Here is a 23,063-nt window from a genome sequence, read left to right on the forward strand (position 1 = left end):
ATCCATATTTTATTCCTCCATCCAGTGGACCCTGGGGTGGTGGTATTATCCATCCACCTCTGTATTGAGAGGGGGCTTAGATTCCACATGAATGTTGGATGCAATTCTCCTGCTTATAATTGTAGGCCCTCTTAGTTCTGTGGTGTGGTGGTTGACCATTTACACCTCCCTGTTAGCTGGCATGGGCAAGTCCAATGAACCAGAGAGTAGGTGTTACAAGTCTGCTGAGGCTCAGGGCCCAGCTGGCACATGGAGAGTCCAGTATTTCAAGTCTCCTGAATATACACCAACCCTAGGACCAAGCACAGGTTCAGTAAAAGTGACAGAAGAGTCATGTGTAGAAAGGTCACATCTGAGTCCAACTCCATCACTCTCAGGAACATAAATTCCAAAGTAGGGCCAACTGACATGGCACTGAATTCCAGAGCCATTTCCCATGAGCACAGAACCTGGCCTCCATAGCCCTCAGGAGAACCAGTACCTGGGGTTTTATCTACTTTGGCTGTCCCTGGGGTCTTGCTGAGGTGTGTGTAAGAGCGACCCTTCTGATGACCTCCTGACTCTTTTTTGAAGACTCTTAGCCATATAATCTCACTTGTCTTTGTCATTTCCCCCTTTTATTCAAGGTCAAAAAGCAGTTTTTAACATATGATCTTACAAGTAGGCTGAGATAATCTGCTGGTCTGAGTTGACCCTTTTATTCAATGTCTTTTTCTATTTACATCACCAGCTGGTGCTTGGTAGTGATCCCTCGGTGCCAGAGGCTCATTCCCAGGAGTCATGTCCCATGTTTGGGTAAGGTAATGCATTTGCATGCTGAGTTTGGCTTAGAGAGTGGCCACATTTGAGCAACATGGAGGCTCTCAGGAGGTAACTCTTAGGTACCCTGCAGTTCTAGGCCTAGTTCATATTTCAGGCACACAGGCTCATAAGCATAGTCATTAGTATCAAGGGCTCATTGTTAGACCATCTTTCTTTGTAAGTCTTTGCTGTTGCACTTGGGGGATTGTTGCTGTTCCATTAGGGAATGTGATAAAGCTCCCCTGGTTAGGAACTCAGCACTTCCTCAGTTGACATTTGTAACTGTAACTACTATTAAAATACCCAACATATATCCAAACAGTTTTATGTCCCCTATATACATGCCCTGGAGAAATCCCTCCCAACCATGTGTTCCCCATCAATAACACCCCACACTAGTGTTCCTCCCCTGTGGTCGAAAACCTCTTAAAAAATGAAGCCTATTACATTGCCAAATTCAGTTAGTAGGGAAATGAAATAGTAATGATAAGTTTAAAGATTTGAAATGGAATATATACTAATTTAGAAAAACTAAAATAAAGTAAAAATAAATTGGGGTATTAAAAAATGAAAAATATTATAAAGCTTTGTTTTTGATGTTTTGCCTTTCATCATTGCAATAGGTGTTGCCCTGTATGTATAGTGGCAAGGCAATTTCTTTCATTTCTTCCTCAGTGTCGACATCCTTTTTTTTTTCTTCTAATTTTTAATTTTGTCTTCACAAAAGTTTTAGATCACAGTAATTCACATATACAATTTAGGGGACTCCCATATATTGTATACTAAACCCTTTTCCCCCTTCCCCAGCAGTGATCAATTTTCATGTTCATGTGATATTTGCTGAAGCTGATATACAGATAATTGAAACATAACTTTCAAATATGGTTCCTTTCTGAATTACACTATAGTTTATATTTTGGACTGTACAATTTTCTACAATTTTAGTTACCTTATTTCACATTAGGGTTTACATTTTAGCCTATAGACTTTTATATATTTTTGGTGTAATTTAACATGTCCTATATCCATCATTGCATGGTCTTGTGGAACACTTCCCTTGCCCCTCTGTTACCCTGATTCCATCTACTCTATACCTCTCTCCCCTCCCCTCAGGGCTCACAGTGACAATCAGTCTTCATTACTTGGACGACAAGATTCATAGACACTTGCAACAATGCTGAAGGCTTGACATCCTAGACTGCCCTAACCCATTGGGGGCCACCGATTCTCTCAAGAGACTCAATTCCCTCTGTTTGAGAATACCAGTCCTTCCCAGGATGTGGGTACACCTTCACACTCATTGTATGGGTCTTCACCCTATGCTATAACACATTATGACAAAATGAGCTCTTCCACTCCCTTGAAGCCTGCCCCTGTGCCAGATGCCTCCCCTTAAGCATCTTAAACAGGTAATCCTTCCTTACTATATTTTCTAAAGAGTTTTCTCAACATTATAGTTTCAAGCACACACCTGGCAATCTTCCGTGTTCAAATGATCACCCCAGTCCTCCCCCCAATTTCTTGGGCCATCTGACCCATCCTCCCAACCCTAGCCCCCCTCAAGCCTGCAAAGTCCCACCTAAAGTTATCCTTATGCCCCATTTTATCCCTTCCCTCCACAAATACTTACCTCCACCTTATCACAGATTTCACCCATGTAGGCATCAGCTCACAACCTTCCTCTCCCCTCTTAACTTCCTTTAAGCCTATCATCCAGTCTCTAGCTCTCTGAGACAGCTTGGTTTACTTATTTGATATCAGAGAGATCATGTAGTATCTGTCCTTCAATGCCTGGCTTGCTTTACTCAACATAAGGTCTTCAAGATTCATTCAAGTTATCACATGTGTTTGTACTGTATTCCTTCTTGTAGCTGAGTAGTATTCCACTGTATGTATATACCATATTTTATTTATCCATTCATCTGCTGATGGGCATTTGGGTTGATTTCAACTTTTGGCAATTGTGAATAATGCTGCTATGAACATTGGTGTGCATATATCAGTTGTGTCCTGTTTTCAGTTCTTCTGTGTATATACCCAGCAGTGGAATTGCTGGGTCATATGAAAAAATCCATGTCTAGTTTTTCGAGAAACCACCAAACTGTCTTTCAGAATGACTAGTCCTTCTGCATTCCTACCAGCAGTGGATGAGTGTTCCCTTTCCTCCACATCCTATCCAATACTTACAGTCTTCTGGTTTTTTGATAGCTGCGAGTTTTGATTTGCATTTCCCTAATAGCTAGTGATTTTGAGCATTTTTTTCAAGTGCTTTTCAGCCATTTGTATTTCTTCTTTGGAGAAACATCTGTTTCAATCACTTGCCCATTTTTTAAATGGATTGTCTTTTTATTATTGATATAATAGGAGTTCTTTATACATGCAGGATATTAGTCTCCTATCAGATATATGGTTACCAAATATTTTCTCCCATTGTGTAGGGTGTCTCTTCACTGTCTTGACAACTTTTTTGAGGTGCAAAAGGTTTTAATTGGGAGGTCCCATTTATCTATTTGTTCTTTTCCTGCTCGTGCTTTGGGTATGAATTTCATGAAGCCATTTCCTATTACAAGGTCTTGTAGATGCTTCCCTACATTGTTTTCCAAGGTCTTTATGGTCTTGGCTCCTATATTTAGGCCTTTGATTCATCTTGAGTTGATTTTTGTATAAGGTGTGAGATGGTAATCCTCTTTCCGTCTTTTGTATATGGATATCCAGTTCTCCAGGTGAAAAGGCCATTCTATCCCAGTTGAGTGGGTTTGGTGGCCTTGTTGAATATCATATGATATTCTCATATAGATATGAGGATCTATATGAGAACTCTCAATTCAGTCCCATTGGTCAGTGTGTCTATACTTGTGCCAATACCATGCTATTCTCACTATTGTAACTTTGAATTATATTTTGAATTCAGGAAGTATGATTCCTCCAATTTCATTTTTCTTTTTCAATATGTGTATGGCTATTCAGGACCTCTTTCTTTTCCAAATAAATTACATAGTTGGTTTTTCTAGTTCATAAAAAATGCTGTATATGGTTTATTTTTATGGGGATTGCATTGAATCTATAGATCAGTTTTGGTAGGATAGACATGTTATTAATATTTAGTCTTCCTATCTGTGAACAGGGAATATTTTTCTATTTGTTTAGGTCTTCTTTGATTTCCCTGAGCAGTGTTGTGTAGTTTTCTGCATGTAAGTCTTTTACATCTTTAGTTAAATTTATCCTAGGTATTTGATTTTTTAATTTACTATTGTAAATGTCATTTTTTTCTTGATTTCCTCCTCAGATTGCTCATTATTGTGTAGAGAAATGCTACTGATTTTTGTACATTGATCTTATACCCTGCAACTTTATTAAACTCATTTATAAATTCTAGAAGCTTTGTTGTAGACTCCTCAGGGCTTTCTATGTATAGGATCATGTCATCTGCAAATAGTGAAATTTTGACTTCTTCCTTTCCTCCTTGGATCCCTTTTATATCTGTGTCTTGCCTCAGTGCATGAGTAAGACCTTCTAACACAATGTTAATTAGGAGGGGTGATAGTGGGCATCCTCATCTTGTTCCTGATGTTAGAGGAAGAGATTTTAGGATTTCACCATATTAAATGATATTAGCTGTGAGTTTTTCATATATACACTTTATATGTTCAGAAAGTTTCCTTCTATTCTGATCTTTTGCAGTATTTTTATCAAGAAAGGGTGCTGCATTTTGTCAAATGTTTTTTCTGTATCTATAGATATGATTATGTGATTTTTTCCTTCAGTCTGTTTCTGTGGTGCATTACATTGATTGATTTTCTTATGTTGAACCATCCTTGCATACCAGGAATGAATCCCACTTGGTCATGGTGTATAATTCCTTTAACCTGTTGTTGATATGATTAGCAAGTATTTTGTTGAGGATTTTCACATCTTTGTTCATTAGAGAAATTGGTCTGTAATTTTCCATTCTTGCAGTGTCTTTGTTTGGCTTTGGTACTCAGGAAATGTTGGCATCATAGAATGAATTAGACAATGTTCCTTCTGTTTTCCTTTTTTGGAAGAGTTTAAGCAAGATTAGTGTTAGTTCTTTCCAGAATGTTCGGTAGAATTCACCTATGAACCCATCTGGCCCAGAACTCTTCTCAGTTGGGAGGTTTTTAATGACTAATTCTATCTCTGTACTTGTGATTGCTTTGTTGAGATCATCAGTTTCTTCTTTCCTCAATGTAGGCTGCTTATGTGTTTTTAGGAACTTGTCCATTTCCTCTAAATTGTCCTTCTTGTTGGAATATAGCTTTTCAAATTATCCTCTTATGATAGTCCTTTTTTTTGTGTGTGTAGGATCAGTGTTGATATCTCATTTCTCATTTCTTATTTAGTGTTTTTGAATCTTCTCTCTTTTTTTCTTTGTTAGTCAACTAAGGGTTTGTCAATTTTTTTTGACCTTCTCCAAGAACCAGCTCTTGGTTTTGTTTATTTTTTTGAGCTCTTTCTTATTTTCTATTTCATTTAGTTCTGCTCTGATCTTTGCTATTTCTTTCTTTCTTCTTTCTTTGGGTTTTTTTTTTTTTTTTTTTTTTTTTTTACTAATTCCTCCAATTGTGCAGTTAGTTCTCAATTTTAGCTCTTTCTTCCTTTTTGATGTATGATTTTATAGCTATGAACTTCCCTTTCAGTATAGCTTTTGCTGCATCCCATAAATTTTGATATGTTGTGTTATCATTTTCATGTTTCCATGTAGTTATTGATTTCTGTTGAGATTTCCTCTGTGACCCACTGCTTTTCTAAGTGTGTGTTGTTTAGCTTCCATATCTTGGTGCCAAATCTAAGTCTCTGGCCCTTGCAGATTTCCAGTTTCATTCCCCTATGGTCAGAGAAATTATTTTGTATGACTTCAATCTTTCTGAATTCATTGAGACTTTCCTTGTGGCCTAGCATGTGGTCTATCTTGGAGAATGATCCATGTGCACTCGAGAAGAATGTATATCCTGTTGTATTTGGGTGTAATGTTCTGTATATGTCTATTAGATCCAGGTCCTCTAATATATTGTTCAAAGTCTTTGTTTCTTTATTGATTCTCTTCTGAAATGTAATAGTGCTGTATTAAAGTCCCCCACAGTAACAATAGAGGCATCTATTCCTTCACTTAGCTTCTCCAGTGTTCGCCTCATGTATTTGGAGGCACCCTTGTTAGGGGCATAAATGTTTATGATTGTTCTTTCTTCTTGAAAGATTATCCCTTTCACTAATATGTAGTGTCACCTTTGTCTCTCACAATTGTTTTGCATTTAAAGTCTATTTTGTCTAATATTAATATAGCCACTCCTGCCCTTTTTTGGTTATTGTTTTCCTGTAAGATTGTTTTCCAGCCATTCACTTTCAATCTCCTTGAATGCCAGGGTTTAGGATGTGTTTTCTGTTGATAGGATAGAGATGGGTCATATTTTCCTATCCACTCTTCCAATCTGTGTCTCTTTGGAAATTTTTCAGCCACTATTTCCTCCAACACCCCTTCTGTCCCCATTCCCTTCTCTTCTCCTTCTGGGATGCCTATGATGTGTATGTTTGTGTGTTTTGCATTGTCATTCGGGTCCCTAAGTCCCTGCTGGATTTTTTCTATCTTTTTATCGATGAATTCTACTATCTGTTTGATTTCAGATGTACTGTCTTCCGCATCACTAATTCTTTCCTCTGTCTCTTCAAATCTGCTGTTATTTGCTGTGAGAGTATTTTTGATTTCTTGAATTATGCTGTCCATCACCATCATATCCATTATATTTTGCATATGATTACAATTTTTTCTGTATGCTCTCCAAGTATTTTCTTAATTTCCTCAATCTCTTCCTTCACTTTGTTTAATTGGCCCCTGATACATGTTTTGAGAGCTTTGATTAGTTGTTTGATGTTCTGCTCCTCTTCCTGGTTTTTAGTTTATTTATTGGACTGGGCCATATTTTCTTGATTATTAGTTTGGTTTGTAGCATTTTGTTGCTGTCTGGTCATCATTTTATCTTGATGGGTTTATTCAGTTATTAGCTTCTTCATCTAGTTTTGGAGCTTAATTAGTTGTTGTTTTTGTGTGTGTGTTATGTCTTTGCTTTGTCACTTTTTTCTTCTTATTCTGTTTTCTTGTCATTGGCTAAGTTTCTGTGAAGGAAAATATTAGGGCCAGAGAAAGCAAAAGGGTAAGAAAAGAAAAAGTATAATAGTATTATTGAGAGTAACTGTTAGCAGAAAAACCATATGAGATCTAGGAGAATGGATATTAGACTCATCTAAGCTGTGTAGAGTTATAACAGTAAGAAAAGTGGAGTACCTATAATGAGATAGTAAACTGAATATGGGGAGGGGTATAGTATGAATTAAAAGGCCAGTGTGGTCAGGAGAGAGGGAAAGAGAAAAGAAAAGACACTAATATAAAGAGTGAATAAAAGATAGAAAACAGAACAGAAGTATTAGAAATAAAAAGTCAGAAAAATTGGGGGCTAAAAAAATAAAGATGGAATGTAAGAGAAACAATAAATGATGGAGGATAGAAAGATGTAAAGGAAAGGGGATAGCATTGGTAGTCAAAATCAGTACACTCAGAAAAGAGGAAATCAAGGATGAGGAAATGCAGCAAATAAGAAATGCTCCTTGCAGCACCTAATATAAAAAAAGAAAAAAAGAAAAAAATGTGGGGGAGAGAAAAAAAAAAGCAAGCAAAAAAAAAGAAAAAAGGGCCATGGGGGGATATAGGGAAAGGAAAAACAAGAAAACAAACCAACAAAAAAGACCAGACAAGGCTTCAAGCAAAGAATCCTCTTTGCAGTTAAATAAACCACTTAGGAGTCTGACCTTCCCTTTTTCTCCCTTCCTCACTTCCCTCTCTCCCAGGTCAGCAGGAAAGCTCTGTGATGGGTGCAATAGGAGATTCAAATGGGTCCCTGGTGAACCAACTCACCACAGAAAATAATGACTCAGTTTCTTGAGAGAGAGCACCCACACCTTGCCAGGAACCCTAAATATGCTATTGGAAGCCTGCAAAGCATGTCCTACTGTACTGTTCCTTACGTATGCTACAGGAGGGCTAGATAATTTTCTGACTCCTCCTTCTCCCATACCAGTTTCCTATCCCAGGACATTTAGGTAAATCAGGCTTTCTCAGCAGATTTGCCTCTCCTTTCTTCCTAGGCTCTCCCCAAGCCAGCTGGAATACTCCTCCAAGCTCAAAAAAACCCAAAAAACCTGGGGGGGTGGACAGAAAATTGAACCTGCACTCATCAGGCCCCTCTGTATCTCCCACCAAAACCCTCCCACTCCAGGAGTTAGTCTGAGATCGGAGGGCTTGGGGGATCCCAGATTTTGGGGAGTGCTGGATTCGGGAAATGGAAGCCTGGGATATTGTGGAGTCAGGGTCTGTGGGTCTGTGGAATGTGGGATACAGGGGTTCAGGGAACTTGGACTGGGGGATCATGCATTTGGGGAACCCTGGGCTTGGGAATGCTGCCGCAAGACTTGACAGTTTTCAGGGAATGCTGCAGCCCTCAGCCCTAGGGGGAAGGGTTTTGCCTTCCCACAACTTCTGACTTCAGTGTTAGAAACCCACCATTTTACCTTTAGCAAGCACTATTTTTGCCGCAGTCTCTCCAAATCGATGTCCAGACATCCCCTGCTTTGTTGGTTCCTGAAACAACCTGCTCCGGCAAGGTTCCAGCCCCACTCAACTGGTCCTTTGCAGGAGAGATTACGTGGGTGCACTCACTCGGATGCCATCTTGCCTCCTCAACATATTACTTTTTGACATATACTTTAATTTTATTTATTTATGTTGCTTGTTGTCAGTCTTCCCTTGCTGGAATGTAAGTTCAATGAAGGTAGGGACTGTTGTCTGATCTGCTGTATTCCTAGTTCCTAACTCATAGCAGTCACTCAATATTTGTTGCACCGGTAAATCTCTTATCCCACTCACTGAGTATTATGGTTATTTTTATGTTACAGATGAGAAAACACGGGCTTGGAGAGACTGTGTAACTTGTCCAAAACTATAAACTTAGTAAATGGTAGTGCCAAGAATCAAAACCAGAGGCTGACTCCCAAGGCCATGACCGAACCATGTGTCTATACTGCCTCCCATCTTTCTCAATACTGACAAGGGTACCTCTATGAGGTCGACACCGCCCTTAATTTATAGATGAGAATACTGAAGCCCAGAGAGGTCAAACAACCTGACTCAGGTAACCCACCTGGAAAATAGGGAAGGCAGGTCTTGCACTTGGGTTTTTTGGACTCTCCGTACTCTTCCTCGTACCATAATGCATTGGTGAGAGGTAATACACTTCAGCCTCAAGTTATGATGATGTTGAGAATAAGGCATACTCACGTGGAGCAGAAAACGCAAGCTAATCATAATTCAAATAAAAGATATGAGTTCCTTATGTTGCATGACTCAGAATCCAGGTTTCTCAGGGGGCCACCTCTCGCCATCTGGTGTCTCAGGTAATAGGAAGTTGCGAGCCCTGCTTGTTTGCTTACCACCCTTTATGGCAGAAATATGCTTTTCTCTTTCCAGTTTGGGCGACTAAAGACACATCAGTTTGCTGTCCATTTACTACAGTGATAAGTCACTGATCAGAGTCCAGCAGGGAAAGCTATACATTACCCAGCAAGAGCTGTGAAGAGTGCCATAAAAATGATGTGGGGAGTCACTGAAGCCACTCTCGGCACCCTCAGGTATTAAGGATGAATGCTCCGTATTCTGTTTTTGTACTTTTAGAGGCCTGGGAAAATAAATACCAAGTGCTGCTAAAATCCACCTGTCTAGATTCTAGCAGACATAAGCTCTTTAGGGAATAAGGTGCTTAAGAAGTTAATAATGTTTAGAAATCCCTGGGCCTGTCAGAATAATGAATGCAGCTAATAAACATTCTAATTAGTTAACCTGGAGAAAAATCTTTGCCACTATAGAGTGGACATTTTCATATTATCCTGAATGTGAACATTACCTTATCATAGACTGCCGTTTAGATGTTATTCTATATCTCTTTTTGGGTTTAGACTCTGTTATTGACTATGCAAAAAGCAGCCAAAAGAAAAAAAAGACTTAATAAAAAGTGACAGCAGGCAGCTCTCCCTGCCGACAGAGATTAAGTGCTTAGCTCTTGGCATTTCAATTACCTAAAACTAATGGAATAAATATTTTACAATATTATTGCCTTTTGGGGGTAAAGCACTCAAAGAAAAAAATATACATGGAATGGGATTCTGCTTTTTTTCTTAATGAAATAATTGAAAATGGATTTAGTATCTGAATGTGATCATTAAAAAATGAAGATACTGGAACTAGTATCAGTGTGCAGAGAGCAGAACATGGTTTCCTGTATGCATAGCCTTCGCTACTGCCATTTTGCCCCCAGCATAACTTTAAAATAATGCCCTCTAACTATGTCCATAAAACCATTTTAGCTGAGCTCAGGTGATTTTATGATGATATACATTTACAAGGGTAATTTTTTTTTTTTAAACATGAAGCTAGCCAAGAAGTCTCATCCTCAGAGACTATTGTATTTTGTGTGTCACCAGATTGAGATATGTTTAAGTTTACTCTTTGAATCAGTTCTCATTGATCCTGGATTTGCCCTCATTCCCATTCCCTGGTTTATTTAATGCAGGAAACACAAATAGGCCTAACAGCTGCCTGGGGAATAGACTTTTTCAATGAACTGATATTACTTTATGGCCTAATGCAGGGGCTTCCATGAAAAGATAATCACGGATCTTCCCCTCTAATTAAAATAATAGGGCCCAGAAATAAATCATCTAGTGATAATCTCAATGTTTGATATCTTTGGTGATGGGGAAAGGGTCTATTTTCCCTTTAGGAATGTCATAATTTTCACTATCGTTAATAAAAACAATGTCAAACGTGAATCTGCAAATGACTGGCCTACTCCATGATGTCACAATATATCTGATCAAGCCCATTAGTTTATAGCTATTGTTTACAGAATTTATGACGGTGTGTGTGCGTATGTGTGTGTGTGTGTGTGTGTGTATAAGGGACGTTTTATGATGGAACTAAACATTCAAAAATACCCATTGTCATAAAAGACCTCTTCTTCTGCACAAATGACTTGCCCTATGCACATGGCATTCTCAAGCAACATCCCACAGAGGCATGGAATTAACATGTTTTTAAAAATATTTTTTGTACCAGAGAAAATAGCAGATGCCTTGCTTATTGAAATTGCATCAATATCTGTTGGAAAACACTTATCACCTCAAAAGAAATCTCTTGATATTTGTCCATTTATTTTTAATCTAAGGATTTATGGATACTCATAAATATATGAGGAAGGGGAATTATCTGAAAAGACAACTTGAATTTTGAGGGAAAAATACATACTTGAAGAAATAAAAGGATTCCTTGGACACTGAAAAACTGAGCAAGACCATTCTGACCAAGGGATTTATTAAATTTTGCAAAATAATATAAAATAAAATTATCATAAAAATTTTTAATCTATTGATTAAATCATAGTGTGACTCAGGTTGCTTAGAATCAGTATCTGAACTGAGGCTTCTGTGACCTAAAAATCTAATCCATCAGCAAGTATGTGGAATTTCCCTCCTAAGTCTGACTGCTTCTATGCAACTCCACTTCTTTTAGTCTGACCCAACCACTGTCATTTTTCTCCTAAACCACTGCAAAACGGGATTTCTGTTATTGCCTTTGTAGAAACATTTCTCAAAATGACAGTCAAAGTCAGTTAAAGATATAAATCTAATCCTCTTATTCCCCTGCTCAAACTCCCCAATGATTTCCCATTAACTCTGAAAATTAAATCCAACTCCTTATCATCCTATAAGGCCCAGCCCGATCTGGCTGCTGTTACTCACCACCTCATGCCCTACCAGTCTCCACCTCATTCTTTGGAACCGTTCTGGCCACTGCTCCCTCTACCTGGAAAGCTCCCAGTCGAGACCTTGGAATGCTGTGCTCCCTCATTATTTTTGGGTCTTGGTTCAAATCCCATCTCTTCTCAGAGCCTTCTCTGACTCACATTATCTCAGCACACTTCTTCACAGAATTTTTCAATATCTGATAGTTTATTGGTTACTGTCAAACTTTTTCTACTAGATTCTAATCTCCACAAAAGTAAATATCTCACCTGTTTTAGTCACAATTCTATTCCCAGCTGCTAGACAGCATCAGACACACTGCTGGTTCTCCATACATATATATATAATGAATGAATAAGTGAGTGCATGAACAAAAATGACCCTGGCCCTAAAATTTCTCCTAGAAATTGGAGAAATGTTTTCTTTACCATAGCAAGTCCTTCTTACTTTACATCTAGAATATACTCTCTTCTCTGCCATATTGATCCTAGTGCTTAACCAGGAAACACTTTTCCAATTTAGAGTGGATAATTGTAAAAACAAGAATGGTGTGAGTACTGCAGGTGAAATTTAGGCTAAATAACATTTATTTATTTTTAGTGACATCATGAGGTAAGAATTCTTGTAAATTTGCTCTGTGTTTTCCCTAATAGAAATTACCCTATGAACAGGGTAACCCTGATAAATTTTAATTTCAAAGCTTTACATTGGACTTGATTATCATCCCTGGTTTCATAGTTTATTATCCCACATTTTTGGCCAACTGATAGGATCAAATTGTGGTCAAAATTCAATCCCAGTCTCACCCTAGGTGCAGATGTATTTCTCCTAGATTGCTGTTATTATTATGTCCATAGTTATAATTTCAGTACTTAGGCACTGAAATGTCAGTCTGTTCTTCCTTTCATTTGTCCAAGGTCAATGCCATCTTCCTAGGACCTCCTTCCTACACTGGTCAACGTTGAAATCACTCCCCATTTATTCCCAGAAATACACCTCATATGTGTTTCCATGTTTGGGACAGTTAGCTTTTACAGCAGGTGATGACTCTTATTCAATACTGAGTATACTGGTTTCTGCATCCTTTTAAAATGGAGTGTCTGGGTTCTTAGAAGGTCTGGGAAATCTGTAGTATAACTATACGTTCACTGTAAAGGATGTAGAAAAAAGGCATCTTGTATAAGAAGTTCTAGGAAACAGTATTGATGAGGCATTTGAGGAAGAACATGATGCTTTTTAAATAAGAGACTTTTTAAGCCCAAGGACAAACTAAAGATAGTGTTAAAATTGTAGAAAATTTTTGAACAGAATTGCTTAATTGGTCTCTTGATATTATGTTATGGGTGAATCAGAAATATTTACACCAACCGCATTTATTGACATTCAAACACAGTCCTTAAAACTCTTTCCTAAAATCACTAAGTAAGAAAGTCTCTGGTTGGCTTTGTTTTCATGATCATCTTGATCTGTGGTTTCTCAAGTATCCTCTGTTTCAATGCTTGTCAACAGTCTTTCACCTTCCTGGGATCATTTCAAATCCTTGAGTCACCTAGGACTTGTTACCTTTTCTTAGAAATATCTAAATAATTCATTGATATTAAAACATTTTTAAGCTATCAGAATTGAGCTGCACAGTAGTAGAACAGTAATGAACTGATAGACAAGGGATATAAGACATAAAGTCTAGAAAATTATCCAAGGATATTTGAGGATTTAACATGTTAATGTAGTGGAGAAAAGATGGATTATTCAATAATAAATGTTGGAATAAATGGCTAGACTAACTTCCCTCCTGGAGGTCCATTTGCAGCATTTTTCTTCACATATCTCAGCAATATTCAAACTTCACATATCATGGTTTTTTGGCAAAGAAAAAAAGAATTAAGTTTTCTTGACATCTCTCCCTTCCACTGGGGTGAGAGTCAGAGAAAGAGAGGGAGTGTTGGGGGGTGGGGGCGGGCATTTTCACCAAAATATTATGTGTTAGTTCTAGGTGATAAGACTTCAGGTGATTGTTTGTAATATATATTTTTATTATTTTAATTTTAAAAAATGAGCCTGTAGCATTATAAGATCAGGATAAACAAAGCTATGTTTCTTTTGGGAAAGAAAGCAATTTCTCAAATCTCTCTCCCCAAGGCCTTGATACAAGTCATACAATGTTTCTAGGTCCTGATTAACCATATATGAAATGGAAAGGTATGGTGACTTACCTATAGCTCAAAATATATTTCCTATTTTGCAAGAGAATAATTCACCACAGTGTAAATCTGGCAGGGAATCCTGAGGTAGAACATGTTTTGCAATGTTTACTTTACAGGGGAAGTGGTAGAGATCCAGAGAGGTTAAGTTACCTCTAGTACTCCAGGTCAGTAATTAGGGGAAAGGAAGGGCCATGTCTGGGTCTTTGGACCTCAGGCTAACGTGACCCTCATTCTACCACTTCTGTACCTTTGTTTTGTTTTTCACTTTTGAAATGAGAATTTTGTAAAAAAGCCTGTAAAATTCATTGGGCTTTAAAAAAAATTATGACTTAGAAGATGCCCGAGAATATGCTGCGACCAGTTAGCTCGGCTTACTCTATTGATTTAAATTTTAAGTTTGGGCTGAGCCACAACAGACTATGATCTCTTATTTATCAATTTCAGAGATTTGTTTCCTTTATTTGTCCAGTTAAAAGGCATTGGAAAACACGAGACTGATCTCTCTTTGTTCAAGGGAATTCATTTCCCTGTACAGCCTATTAGTCCTGGGGTAGTTGAGGGTGTTTTCATTGCTGTCACTTAGGACGCATTTATAAATGTATGTATTTACTTAGATTGGTTTAATAAATTCTTTAACCTTCGCGGCATTCATTAGCTCATTCTGCTATTTTGCTTACCTGTTACTTACTTTCACTACCTGAGACCACATCCACCTGAGATGGTTTTATTTGTCTGACTCTCTTTTTTTCTGCCTCACTCATATACTCTCCCAGGACCTTCTTTCCAAGAGTATTTGTCTGAGGCACTTTTCTTTTGGTCTGTAATTGTCAATAAAAGTCATTTACTCTGTTTCATCTTAATAGTGGATTTCCTTCTAACATGCATGTCAATAAAACATTAAAACACGCCATTCAAACTCTTCTAAAAGCAAACAAATAAAAAAAAAAAAAATAACCGCAGAAGTATTAGGACAAACTCAGAAGCCAGGCCTTGGGAAGCGGACTTGACCCAATGGATAGGGAGTCTGCCTACCAAATGGGAGATCCGCGGTTCAAACCCCGGGCCTCCTTGACCCGTGTGGAGCTGGCCCATGTGCAGTGCTGATGCACGCAAGGAGTGCCCTGCCACGCAGGGGTGTCCCCCGTGTAGGGGAGCCCCACGCGCAAGGAGTTCACCCCGTAAGGAGAGTTGCCCAGTGCGAAAGAAAGTGCAGCCTGCCCAGTAATGACGCCGCACACACGGAGGGCTGATTCAACAAAAAGAAACACAGATTCCTGGTGACTCTGGTAAGGATGGAAGCGGTCTCAGAAGAACACACAGCGAATGGACACAGAGAGCAGACAACTGGGGGGGTCGGGAAGGGGAGAGAAAGAATAAAAAAATAAATCTTAAAAAAAAAAAAGTCAGGCCTCAAGAGGAGAACTATTGCTTGACTGGAATTTTTGGCTACCCTATAATCAAAATGATTCAGATATAGGTAAACCTGGATCCCAATCTCCTGCTTTGCTTCCTTCTCCCTCTTTCTTAAGTTACTTAATTTAAAAAATTTAAAATTACACAGGAATAATTAGAGTAAAATGCGATATCCCCCTTCAAAACATCCTCCACATTCCCACTCCCCTCTTTAATTGTAGCCATTGTTAATATTTTGATGAAAATCTTATTAATCTTTGTCCTAAACACACACACACACATACATATATGTATAGATGCATATATGCACATATATTTTTACATATATACACACACATAGAGGTTTTCTTTCTACATGAAAATGGATTATGATTATGATATAAATATATAATTCTGAGATTTAATTTTTTTCCATTTAATAAACCCTGGATATATTTTCGGATAAGTAAATATAGATCTACCCCATTCTTTTAAATCCATCTATGATAAAGGTGTACCATAGTATATTTAACCATTGCCTATTAATAAATGGATGTTCAATCTGTTTCCAGTTTTCTTTATAAAAATATTGCTACGATAAATATCCTTTAAGAGCATGTGCAAGCATTTCTTTAGGATTGTTATGGACTAGGTCTATGCACTCTGTCAGATTTGCTCAGTCACAATTTTCTGCTAGATGCTACTGGATGACCTTCTGAGAAGATAGCCTTGGAATAACTACATTCTTATAGGCCCCAGAGGGAAGATTTGATCAATGCCAAACAGGGGACATGAGAGTGCTAGTGGGTAAATTATTCTCCCTTTCTCCACCTGATGGACTATTGCCAGATGTACCATTTCCATGTACTATCTCAGGGGACATTCTGTGTGACAGCAACCAGGTGTGCTCTCTCTGGCAAAGCTGTGGCTAGACTCATAATGCATAACTTATTACTTGCTTTTCCTCCTCTCTGCTTCATTCTCTTTTTTCCTCTGCTTTAGCTTTTTTTTTTGGCTTATACCCTTGAATAAACACTTGATGTAAAATTTGTCTCAGGTTTTGCTTTTTAGAAAACCTGTGTTTAGAAAAGATATTCTAAAAAATGGAAATACTGGGTCAACATTATGTGAGTTATATTCATTTCATTTTACCACCCTTCTTTTTAATCAGATATATCCAATCACAAATACATAGGCTTGTTTGTTTTCATTTTCCTTTAATTGTTAATAGTCTTCTCATAAGAAACTCTATGTTATCAGTATATATTGTAAAATAATATATTACTGCTTTATGAGAATTCAGTGGCAGTAAAGAACCTTTCTACGTGTATGTTTAGGTACACAGTTACATTAAATCCTGTTAGGTGATGTGTTCTAATCCTTTAATTTTCTGGTTAAATTAAACAAAGTCTGAGTTAGTTTCTTTATTCTTTTTAGAGTTATAGAACAGTTACTGCTCTTTACAGAAGTCCTCCCTCAGAAAGTATGAGATAGCTCAAAAGAGCATCATTTAGATGTTCTATGTCAATATTTTCTTGGAAAGATATTTAATAGCATAAACTTTCATAACATAATGATGCAGAGATAACCTGACCATCTTTCACATGGCCCAGCAGGGTCTAGCAGTCTCTCTATGATTATCTTCTCAAATGGATATCCAGTATCCAGAACATTCCATTTTCTGTGGAAATTTTGGGAAGAGCAGATAATTCTTAAATTGTGAATTTGGATCTAGAGTGTGACATCCGGGGTCAGGCATGTCCTCTTATACATTTATCCTGCATGTGTTTGCCATTCATAAGATGATAGGTTCTCAAAGAAATGAAATTCATCAAGTAGAATTAATGGACCCCACCTTTATGTCTTCTCATCCGTTCACTCTGTGGCTGTTCCTTTGAGATGGCATCGCTATTAGGGCTGAAACTTTGCTGGGCAGTGAGCAGAAGGAAAAACCTATATTTTCCTGGGGAGTCCTCAAGAAAGATACCTGAAGGAACATATCCCTATTTAGATCAGGAATGTCAAAAGCATGGCTATTAAATGAAGTGGATATGTGGAGTTATATTGGCCTGTCATATTTGCTTCAAGTGGGAAAATGGATTATGTGACACTTTGGTTAACTCCTGAAATCAGTGTACTCAGCCAAGTGAGTTTGGAACCTCAACACAGATGTGGGAGGAAGGGAAATTTTTAGTGCAGTATAAATATATCAGCAGTGCTTATATTTGCAAGTGAGCCAGATACACCTGCACTGGCTTAGAGTAAGGTCTGCATGGATTTGCAAAATGGAAACCTCACTTGAATTCCAACTAGATTAAAGACATTGATGAAGCCAGGCCAGTTTTATCCTGTAACTGGGAAAACTGGGGGTTTCTTTGGAAATTATCTACTGGAGCACTCTACTTTGCTGTGCTTTATTAAAGAAGCAGCAGTATTTACCTAACAGCTTGCATCCTGGAAACCTTGTATTGAGTCCAGACAGTTGCCCCTCCTCAAGCTGCAGCTTCCTGCTGATGAGTTAACAAGCAAGATAATATAACAAAGGAGAGAAAAATAAATCTCACAGCACCCTTTCCATGATTCAACATCCTCTTTTTGACCATTTCTAGTTTATGAAATAAGCAAACACTTTATGGTAAAATTTTGAATTTTTATGGTTCTCAAAATCATTCATGAATGTGGTTACAGATAATAGAATAGTGTAGAAGGTATTATAATGGAAAACAACTGTATTCTGTAAGCTATTTAGGGACTGTGAACTACTGAGGAATACTTAAATATAACAGGTAACTTGGATGTAGGTATTTTAGGCAGTCTATTTTATTTATTTATTTATTTTTTCTTTATAGGGTACATTGTAGTTCAGTCTTTACTTTTTTTTTAATTAAAATTATTTATTTTTACGAATTACATTAAAAAAACACAAGGTCCCAATCAACCCCACCGCCCCCACCCCCCACTCCCCCCACAGCAACACTCTCTCCCATCATCGTGAGACATCCATTGCACCCAGTAAGTACATCTCTGAACATCACTGCACCCCGTAGTCAATGGTCCACATCATAGCCCACACTCTCCCCCGTTCCATCCAGTGGGCCCTGGGGGGGTCTACAATGTCCTGTAATTGTCCGTGAAGCACCACCCAGGACAACTCCACGTCCCGAAAACGCCTCCACATCTCATCTCTTCCTCCCATTCCCCAAACCCAGCAGCCACCATGGCTACCCTTCCCACACCCATTCCACATTTTCTCTGTGGACATTGGATTGGTTGTGTCCATTGCACATCTATGTCAAGTGGGGGCTTAGATTCCACATGGATACTGGATGCACTCCTCCTGCTTTCAGTTGTAGACACTCTAGGCTCCATGGTGTGGTGGTTGACCTTCTTCAACTCCATGTTAGCTGAGTGGGGTCAGTCCAATAAATAAAAGTGTAGGAGCTGAAGTCTGTTGAGGCTCTGGGCCTGGGTGTCTTATTATCAGTCCAGAGATTCAAATCCCCTAAATATATCTTAAACCCCAGCACCAACTACAATTCCAATAAAGTAGCATGCAAGTCTTGTGGGAAGAGATCCCCTCTGAGTTCAATTCCATCATGTAGAAACACCAGCTCCAAAGAAGGGCCATCTGCCATGGCAGGGAACCCCATCTGCCATGACCATAGAACCCGTGGGTCTCTTTATCCCTCAGAAGAACCAATACCTGGGGTTGTATCTACTTTATCTGTCTCTTAGACTCTGCTCAGTTGTGCATAAGGGCATTCCTTCTGACAACCTCCAGACTCTTTTTTAGAGACTCATAGCCTTATAATCTCATTTCTCCTTTCCATTTCCCCCTTATATTAGGTCAAACAGCATTTTGAAGTCATGTTATTATATGTAGACAGGGATATTTTGCTGATCCGTATTGAACCTTTAATTCAAGGTCATTTTCTAGTTGCATCTTCAGCTGGTATGTGGTAGTGATCCCTCGGTGCCAGGGAGGCTCATCCCCGGGTGTCATGTCCCACGTTGGGGGGAATGCACTGCATCTACATGCTGAGTTTGGCTGTGAGAGTCGCCACATTTGAGTAACATGAAGGCTGTCAGGAGGAAACTCCCAGGCACAGTGCTACTCTAGGCCTTGTTCTTATTGCAGACGTATAGGCTCAAAAGCATAGCCATTAGTATCAGGAACCCACTGTTGGGCCCTCCTTCCTTCCTGGTTCTTGCCGTTGCCCCTGGCGGACTGCCACTGCTCCCCAGGGTCCATGACCGTGACCCCCCGGCCAGGCGCCCAGTACCCGCCCCAGCTGTTGTTTTTAATTGTTTCCACTATGAGTATATCTAGACATTACTATATACCCTGGGCATATGCCCTGTATAACTCCCTGTCAGCCATATATATCCTGTCAATAACATCCTATATCAGTATTCCTCTGCTGCCATTGTTGAAACACTCTATGATTCAAAACTTCCTGTAAAGTGAATCCCAACATAATGTCAGCTTCACAAGAGTCTTAGATCACCAAAATTCATATATACAATATACAGTACTTCCCCAGATCCACCATAAAACCTTTTCCCTTCCATAGCAATAATCTTTTAGCTTATTCATATCATATTTCCTGATACTGATGTACAGATTCTGGGACAATAGCTTTCAAACAAGGTGACATCTGTGCTTGTGATGAATTAAAGGTGGCTCCATAGATAATGGGAGTCTGTGTCTACGTAGAGATTCCCCTTAGATCTGGGTAGGCTGCTGACTTGACCAAGTGAATGCAGCAGAAGTAACTGTGCCAGTGTTAGGGCTTGGGACTTTAGACACTGGAAGCTTCTACTTCCTGTATTTACTCTTGGAACGAAGTGACTGTGCTGTGATAAAGATCGGTTATCCCAGCAGAGAGGCCCATGTCGAAAGCAATGAAGCCCCTCAACTGATGGCCCTACCTGAGCTTCCGACCAGCAGCCAGCACTAACTGACTGTCCTGTGAGTGAACCATCTTGGCGGTGGCTATTTCAGCTCTACATGAAGAGTCCCCACTAATCCACCTAGAGGAGAGTTGCCCAGCTAAACGCTGTCTAAATATCTGACCCATACAGCTGTGAGATGTAATAGAATTGTTGCTGTTTTAAGCCACTGAATTTTGGGGTAATTTTTAATGTAGCAATAGATAACTAGAATAGGAAAGTTGGGTGTAGTGTAAAGAGTACAGTCCTTGGAGACTTAGAGATCTGGATTCAAATTCTGACTTCAACATGTATTAATTGTGACTGGGAAGATTATTAAGTACCTCTTAGCCTTAGTTTCCTTATCTACAAAATAGCAATAATCATACATCTCTTAAAAGCTGTGGCAAGGATTAGATACGAAATATATAAAGAGACTATTACATTTCTTGGAGGTGATGATAACTCAGTACAGCAGCATCTATTTCTTATTCATCAAATAGTTAATCCAATTCTCTGTACCTTCTTCCTAAGCAGCTTTTCCAGACCAGGGTGTTACTGAAGGAAACATCCTTTTTGAAAATCATTTTGGCAGTGTGACTTAAAGCTTTAAAATATTTATATATCTTTTGTTAAGTAATTCCATTTTTGACTCTCAGTAAATATTCCTAAACACTGGCTATAATATATCCAGCTATGAAATAAGAGGCTTATGTAATTCCCTGATCTCTGTATCACACTTAAAGAAATTAATTACACATGTGAGTTCTTTCAAAGTCCATTTCACATGTGAATTCTTTCAAAGTCACATTGACCAAGGTTTTGGAAGGCAATGGCTGAATCAACCTCTTTAAGGTAACACCATTCCTAGCATACTCATTTAGAAAGCATCCACAACCTAATTAAGAAGGCTAGGCACACGTACAAGAATTCAGGAGGCAGTGTAACTTTTGAGAAGTGTTCTTCACTCAACAAATATTTATTGAAAACCAACAAAATGCTTGACTCTGGTAGGATCCTAGGAGAAGGGGGATGAAGTCCCAGGCTCTGCCTTTTTATGGAGATGTAATGAGTGGTTTTTGTTGGCAGAGTCAAACCTGCCTCTTACATATTCTATAAATACCTTCACCATCATGCCTTCATTGTCACAGTCTTTCTACTCAAACATTCACTCCATTTTAAAAGTGTTTCCCTGGTTCTGCTGAGCTCTGCCTTCCCCACGTAGTCCTCCCTGGATGCGTTCCATGTGATTTTTAGCTCCTCTGTGTCCCTGTAGTGCTGCTGTCTTGGAGCACTCACTTTCTACTCATCTCTAGCTGCTCTGTGTGGTTGGTTTTCTTTATAAATGTGTATACTATTTCCACAACTAGATTAAAGATTCTGATATTTCATATGTACATATAAAATGCCTGGGTATCTTGTAAAAATGCAGATTCTGATTCAGTAGGTCTGAGATAGATGCTGAGATTCTTCCTGGCCAACAAGCTCCCAGGTGATACCCCTGCTGCTGGTCCTTCTCAGGCCATACTTTGAGTAGCAAGTGGCAGGGCTGTAGAGGACAGGGAGCACCAGATTATTCTGTTTCTCTTATACCTAGGACAGTGAGCAGGTCATTAAAGGTGCTCAACAAATATTCTTGGTGGAGTGGTACAAAGGAAAGAACAACTAGGAGCAATACTGAGCCAGGTGATAATATCAGTTCCACCACTTAATGTTCTCAATGATCTTGGGCACCATCTCAGTTTGCCAGGCTGCTACGAATACGTGCAATGGGTTGGCTTAAACAGTAGGAATTTATTGGCTCAAGTTTTGAAGGTCAAAGAAGTCCAAAATCAATGCTTGCTTTCCCCCGGAGTTTGTAGCATCCTGGTGCTGGCTCCTGGCAATCCATGGGTGTGATGGTTAGGCTAATGTGTCAACTCAGCTAGGTAATCGTGCCTAGTTGTTTGGTCAAGGAACCACTGGGTTAATTATAATAAAAGGACATTTATGGGCTTTAATCATTAGTGAGTTGATCCCATACATGGCTAATTACATCTACAATCAACCAAGGAGATTGCTGTCCACAATGAGCAATGTTTTATTCAATCAGTTGAATACCTTAAAAGGGGAAGTGATTTTTGAATTCAGAGAATTTCCAGCTCTACTTCAGACAACCAGTGACTCCTGGAAACTCATCAAGGACCTTCATCTGAGCTGCTGGTTTCCAGCCTGCCTGTGGAATTTGGACTTGTGCATCCCCCCAGTTGCATAAGAGAATTTTATAAAATCTCATACTAGTTTACAGATACCTCCTGTTGGTTCTGTTTCCCTAGAGAACCCTGACTAATACATTGGGGTTACTTGATTTGTAGCCCCACCTCCCATCACATGCACTGTCTTCTGCTTTCTGACTTCTGTGACTTTGAAGTTCACTTTATATGGCTTCCAGAAATCTGGATTAAGACCCACCCTGATTCAGTTGTCCACAGCTTAAATAAAATACCATCTTCAAGAGGTCCTATTTAATTAGGCTTTACACCCTCAGGAATGCAGATTAGGATTAAGAATGTGTTTGTTGTAGTACATAATTCAACCTGCCAGAGGCACATTTCTAAATTTCTGTTACATTTTATTCCTTTATAAAATAACCTTGCAGGGGTTGGGTCAAAATTAAATTTTGTATTTTAAAGCACTTGAAATAATAGAATATATTTCCTCTTAACAGTTAGGAAGGAAATATGTGTGTTTCCAGACTCCTGGAGATGTTTTCAGTGGAGGTGGTCTTAATATTGTACAGAAGCCAATTTCTTAGTGGGGGAAGAATGTGCTATCATGAGCTTTAGCTTGATTATTTTATAGATCCTAGCATATGTGTCAAGAGTTACAGAA

General features: G+C 38.8%; 1 pseudogene; it reads right to left on the reverse strand.

The window, feature by feature from the left end:
* LOC101416675 (signal peptidase complex catalytic subunit SEC11A pseudogene) overlaps window positions 1–20,245 on the reverse strand; it is a 46,890-nt pseudogene extending 26,645 nt beyond the window's left edge.
* Between the last annotated feature and the right edge of the window lie 2,818 nt (window positions 20,246–23,063).

Source organism: Dasypus novemcinctus, chromosome 7 (genome assembly GCF_030445035.2).
Source record: "Dasypus novemcinctus isolate mDasNov1 chromosome 7, mDasNov1.1.hap2, whole genome shotgun sequence".
NCBI classification, from domain to species: Eukaryota; Metazoa; Chordata; class Mammalia; order Cingulata; family Dasypodidae; genus Dasypus; species Dasypus novemcinctus.